We start from the raw sequence: 6,598 nt of genomic DNA, 5'->3' as shown, positions 1-6,598 counted from the left end.
GCAGTATCTTGCTGAATGGAATCAATACTAGTGTAGCATTTCAATTCAGACTGAATTTGTCTAAGAACATTTTCATTCAGTTCATGCGAATGTTGGTTTTTTGGAGTTAGGATTGCACGGTTTGCAATGCTTTCATCTTCTGGTTGTATGACTTGAGGAAAGACAGCATCAACAATACATCCATTTTCAATGCAGACAGAAGGAATTTCAAAGATACCTTCCTCTAGTCCTGGTTCTTGAAGTTTTCCATCTCCAAGGTTTAAAAGCCATTGGGAAAAGCCTTGATGTTCTTCGGGGACATTGTCCTCATTGGTACGCATGTTTTGGTCCAATTTGAGGACTTCAATATTCCTCCAACAATTGCTGTTCTTCATGCATGCTAAAATTATTTCGGTTCTGCTGCCATGTGGTACAACAGGAAGGATTTGTCGAAAATCTCCACCAAAAACAAACACCGCACCTCCGAACGTTTTTTTGGAGGGAACTTTTGGATCTTCAGCCATGAGTTCTTTGTAGAAGGTGTCAACTGCATTTACAGCATAAGCTGGAGCCATAGAAGCTTCATTCCAGATTATGAGTTTGGCGTTTCTCAACTCATTGGCAGTATTGCTGCCATGACGAATATTGCACGTCGACGTTTCATTAATTGATATAGGCAGTTTGAACAGATTATGGGAAGTTCGGCCTCCCTCCAGCAAAGTAGCAGCAATGCCTGTAAATGTACATGGCAAGACTAATTCATTTTTACTCTGAACGTAATGCATGATTGTATTATGCAGGAATGTTTTACCACTTCCACCAGGTCCGTCAATAAAAAATATACATTTTTCCAAGTTGGGATTCTCAAAAGCTTCTCTGATTTTTTCGAAAGCCTTTCGTTGTCCTGGGTTTAACATTTGGAATTTCTCCTCAAACGAAGCTTTTTCTGCAACAGGGTCGTAATATTTGCCAGAATTGATTGGATCATCGTACTTGCCAACAGGAAGGCCAAAATCTTGTAATGACTTTCCATGTGTCCGTAACACAGACTCAATTTAATGTAATGTCATATAGAGGGCCTTTTCTACATGAGGGAAACATCTGGCATAGTCTTCCATGAGATTTTTATTGTGCCTTTGAAACAATGCTGCGGTATTAGACGGCTCACACATGATGCAAATAAATGCAAACAATTGTATAAGTTGTATTGGCATTTGATAAGTGGCAGCTTCTGTTAGGCAAGTACCCATTCAGAGTCCTCATCAGTTAACCCTCTTGCAATACATGCTTCTTGAAAAGTAGCAAAATGGTTTCCTTCAGTTGTTCTGAGATCCTCAAAAGATGTTGCGCCTCTAACATTGAGAAGGAGAATTCGGAGAAAGTATTTTTCTCTGTCTAATGGACTAACGTTAAACATTCTGCCAATTGTGGTTTTATGACCTTTGCAACGTGGTTTCCATTTACCATTTTTTTCATCCTATGTGTAGTGTTCGGGGATTTCAATGTATAAATATTGTTGGCCATTAGGATCTTCATGATTCAGTTTAAACCAAGCAAGAAGTTTAGACTTGGTGTTTTTCTGCTGCACAGCTTCAGCTTCTTTACCTGGTATAAAGCATATTGTATGCTTGTCCTCAAGGTGGGTCCTCAAGGTGGACATTTAATCTTTCCACATGATCAGTTTGATGGTGCATTTTATATTCCCTGCGTCTCCACTCTCCAGCATGCTTCAGGTGCACTTACATATCGAGTTTCTAAGTAATTTTTTACTTCATCCCATTCAACCGTGGCTTCTTGTTCTGTGGCGGCAGTAGAAAACTGGATATTTGCACAATCATGCCCTTTGTAAACGTATTTGAACAAATATTTTACACTTTGTATAGAACTGCAAATCTCAACGTTTATGTGGGCATTGTATTTTAAGGAAAGATAAGGATTGTAAGGTACAACCCATCTATTATCAACCCTGTTTCCACCCAGTTCAACAAAGTTGTTATCATCCCGGCGTTTATATTTAGGGTATCCATTTACATTGCTATTAGTTTCGGAACAGAAATCCTTGGGAAAGCCTTTGATACAGTTCCCATTGTCCATACATGGTGCATTTGGATTAAGTGGACCACATGGACTGTGTATCATGCAAGATTTTACTGTTTCATAAAGCTTCAGATGAGTGTCTTTGTGCGGGAGCTCTGCACATACAATTTTGTCAATTCTTTCTTTATACCAGGCATTGTATTCCGGGGCCATAAATGCCAATATGTGTCCATGAGGGAGCCCTCTTTTTTGGAACTCAATTACATACACCATACCATTAACACGTCCAAATCTGTGATATGTGGTTAAGTCTCGAAGTAGCAATTTTAGTTTCATGTTAAATACTCGTGCTACTAAATCGGGCCTGTCACATGGTTGCTAACTGGGAAGTAAGTTTTCCCTGATTTCCCTCCATTTTGGATTGCACGTTACTGTTACAAATAGGTCTGGTTTGCCATATTTCCTGACCATTGCCATGGCATTTTGGTAGTTTTGTGCCATATTTCTTGGACTTCCTTGGAAAGTTGATGGCAATATGACTTTTTTTCCAGGTAGGATATTTATGTCCATGAAATGGTGGTTAGTCACGAATTGGTGAAGGACGTCATATTCTTCAGCTCTTATAGTACTTTGATTTTTGCGCACCCAAAGGAGCTGGTTAAAAGTACCATCATGAATGGCAAAGTGGTATGAATACCATTGACGCTGAGTCAGATTTCCTCGACCAACTGTTTTTTTTAGTTCTGTTGTCCCCCCAGAGTCCCCATAAGGGAAAAGCAAAGGGTAGCACATTGGGTCACAGAGTCTACTCAGGATAGATACTGTATATTTTGTAAAATTCCACTTTTTGGATGAATGGTAATGTCACAGTTTTCTGGGGGTGCACCATCTGTGCTGTGGAAAATGGCAGCAATTTCCCCTCTGGCAGTTGGAGCATTGATTCTGCCGGGGTGCATAGTATTTACTTTTTCTCTCATGAAAGTCATGCTGTATTCAATTGGCGTTCGGTTTTCTAGATTTGCTTTTAGCATTTCTTCTTGTTCAAATTGCAACATATTTTTGTATTCTCTGGAGAAAGGATTGATATCTTCGAGAATTTTTTGTAAATTTTCCATAACATTACGAATGCATCCACTGTTGGCTGGATTGTGCATTCTTTCATTCAAGGCTTGAGCCGAATCCAGAATATATAACTGGGTGTATGTTGGTGATTCACCTTGGTTAGGGTGCAACGCAGATGTTGCATGATAAATTTGCCCATGGATTCTATAACAGAAAGGACCTGATCGCCTGTTAATTGATTGGTCAATTTGTCCACCCATTGATGCAAAAGCGTTTGCACTATTGTATGATCTTATGTTTTCCATAAAATTCTTGGAGTTTGGTTCCGATCTCTTCATGCAATTAGTAATATAGGGATGCATTTGTACTTCTTCCAGTATGATGGATCCATTATGACAACAGTTTGTTGTAATTTCATTTTGGAAATGGTTGGCATTACAAAATGAGCATTTGTTGTTCATTGGGCCAAGATAGCATGCCTCAATGTCGTCTTCATTGAAGTTTTTAGTAAGCAAAGCAGTGTTGCAAAACCTCACGTTCTTCTCCCAGCGGGCAGGATGTTTAGTTCGGGCTACTCTGTGTCTCTCAGCATTGGCTTTGCGATGCTGCTGAAACTCACCGTCTGTCATACTCTCTGGGGCAGACCTATGCCTCTCAGCGTCAGCTTTGCGCATCTGTTGACACTTTTTTTGGGTGAGATTATGACGGTCAGCCCTTCTTCTTCTGACAGTATTTTTTTCACGCTGCAATTTAAGGTGCTGCTTTTTACCCCTACTTCTACGAACCTTTTGAGCCTCAGCCCTTTTTGATTTTTTTGCCTGAGTTTCCTCCTTAGAAAGAACTTGCCGGTGTTTGGGGGGCCATTATTATGAAATTATGGAACGAATAAGGCTGTAAGCTTTAATTAAAATATTTAGCTCCGCTGACGTATTTTATATATATATTCAGTAGAAAGTGTCTGGATTGCTCTGCCGACATATTATATATATATATATATTCTGTAGAAAGTGTCTGGATTGCTCCGCTGACGTATTTTATATATATATTCAGTTAAAAAATGTCTGGATTGCTCCGCTGACGTATTTTATATATATATTCAGTAGAAAGTGGCTGGATTGCTCTGCCGACATATTATATATATATATATATTCAGTATAAAGTGGCTGGATTGCTCCGCTGACGTATTTTATATATATATATGTTCAGTTAAAAAATGGCTGGATTGCTCTGCAGACGTATTATATACAGTATATATATTCAGTAGAAAGTGGCTGGATTGCCGTATTTTGTGCGGGATTGCACCGCTGACGTTTTTTGTGCGGGATTGCTCCCCTGACGTATTTTGTGCGATATTGCTCCGCTGATGTATTTTGTGCGGGATTGCTCCGCTGACGTATTTTGTGCGGGATTGCGCCGCTGACGTATTTTGTGCGGAATTGCTCCGCTGACGTATTTTGTGCGGGATTACTCTGATGACTATTCTATATAGTAGATATATAAATATATATATATATATGTACAGTATATAGTATCTTCTTTAGATATATATAGATATATGTGTAATATATATATCTATATATAGTACAAAATGTTTTTTTTTAAGATAGAGACTGGAGGCACTGTGTGACGCAGAAATCTTCTGTCTTTAAAATGGCGGCGAAGTGTGGTGGTATGTTACATATTTAAATTATTAGTGATGTCAGGAGATGGCGGGGGAGGACTGTGACACCGGATCAGCGCCTGCGCAAACCACGCTTTCCGGCGCCAGGGGTACATAACATATTTAAATTATAAGTGATGTCAGGAGCGGACGGGGGAGAACTGTGACACTGGATCAGCGCCTGCGCAGTCCGCGCTTTCCGGCGCCATTTTATTGAAGACACACTTGTGTATTGAAGACACACTTGCAATGTGTCTTCAATAAAACGGCGCCGGAAGAGCGCTATGTGCATGCGCCGGTTCCGATGGTGGATCCCTACCTTCTGCCCGAAGACATGCCGCGGCAACTGGCCTCCCGGATAGGTAAGTTGCTATGGTGCCGGAGATCGCGGTATGCATTCAGTGCTTACGCATACCACGATCTTCGGCGCCACAATCCACATCCTCGTTTAGGATGGGGATGCGTGCCTCTGTGGGGTCCAGACTGCGTCACGCTTGCGCTGTCTATCGAGGCTTCAGACAGAGACACGCATCCCCGGTTATATTATAGATCATACTGGCCTCATCCACATTCAAAAAAAAAAATTATTCTGTTCCTAAAGTAATACAGCAGGGTACATCTCAGTTTGAAATTGTTTGAAGAATATCTCGTAGGTTTTATCAGCCTCATGCAGACTAACAAATTTATTTTGTCTGTTACGGCAGGCCATATCTTACCTTGTCATTTAGTGACGCTGAAATTCAGGTGTGTGCTGAGCTATTGCACAGGAGAAAAACATATTTTCTTTAGTTAATTGCATGCTCCTACCACTGTATCCAGGGTCGGACTGGGCTGGCGGGGTACTGGGAATTTTCCTGGTGGGCCCCGCCCCCTGCTGCAGAGGAGAGGGGGAGAAGAGAACGAAAAAACAAAAAAAAAACCTGTGGTTTTAAGGGGCCCTTTAAAAGCGCAGGCACAGAGTATGTAAGGACGGGGACACGCAGCGTTCATTACCAGAACCGCCGCGGTGCAAGTCCCAGTGAAGCAGCTGAAGCTGCGCATCTCCCTTCGCTGGCTGGCGTATGCCATCATCATCATGCGCCTGCTGTAAAGGAGGCGCGCAACTCAGTCGCCGGAGAAGGAGGACACCTCACCGGAGCGCAGGAAGGTAAGAGGTATCTGTGTGTGTGTATGTATGTATATGAGTGGATGCAGAATGGGATGGGCCCCTGGCTGGACACATAAGGGGGAACCCTGGCTGGACACACAAGGGGAGGCCTAGCTGGGCACACAAGGGGGAGCCCTGGCTGGACACACAAGGGGGCCCTGGCTGGACACACAAGGGGGGCCTGGCTGGGCACACAAGGGAGGGCCCGGCTGAGCACACAAGGGAGGGCCCGGCTGGGCACACAAGGGGGAACTCTGGCTTGACACACAAGGGGGGACCCTGGCCGGACACACAAGGGGGAACCCTGGCTGGACACACAAGGGGGGGGCCCTGGCTGGACACACAAGGGGGAACCTTGGCTGGATATACAAGGTGAAACCCTGGCTGGGCACACAAGGGGGGGCCCTGGCTGGACACACAAGGGGGGCCCTGGCTGGACACACAAGGAGAAACCCTGGCTGGACACACAAGGGGGATCCCTGGCTGGACACACAAGGGGGAACCCTGGCTGGACACACAAGGGGGGCCCGGCTGGGCACACAAGGGAGGGCCAGGCTGGGCACACAAGGGGGAGCCCTGGCTTGACACACGAGGGGGAACCCTGGCTGGACACACGAGGGAGAACCCTGGCTGGACACACGAGGGGGAAGCCCGGCTGGGCACACAAGGGAGGGACCGGCTGGGCACACAAGGGGGAACCCTGGCTGAACACA

At 44.0% G+C, this 6,598-nt stretch overlaps 1 pseudogene; it reads right to left on the bottom strand.

Annotated features, from left to right (window-relative positions):
- Positions 1–1,674: 1,674 nt before the first annotated feature.
- On the bottom strand, positions 1,675–2,808 carry LOC141258635 (uncharacterized; annotated as a pseudogene).
- Positions 2,809–6,598: the final 3,790 nt, after the last annotated feature.

Source organism: Phyllobates terribilis, unplaced genomic scaffold (assembly GCF_046119375.1).
Source record: "Phyllobates terribilis strain yellow unplaced genomic scaffold, ASM4611937v1 Scaffold_3__8_contigs__length_932513732, whole genome shotgun sequence".
Taxonomy (NCBI): domain Eukaryota; kingdom Metazoa; phylum Chordata; class Amphibia; order Anura; family Dendrobatidae; genus Phyllobates; species Phyllobates terribilis.
Note: the sequence above shows the minus strand (reverse complement) of the source record. Positions and strands in the feature narration are given on the sequence as shown.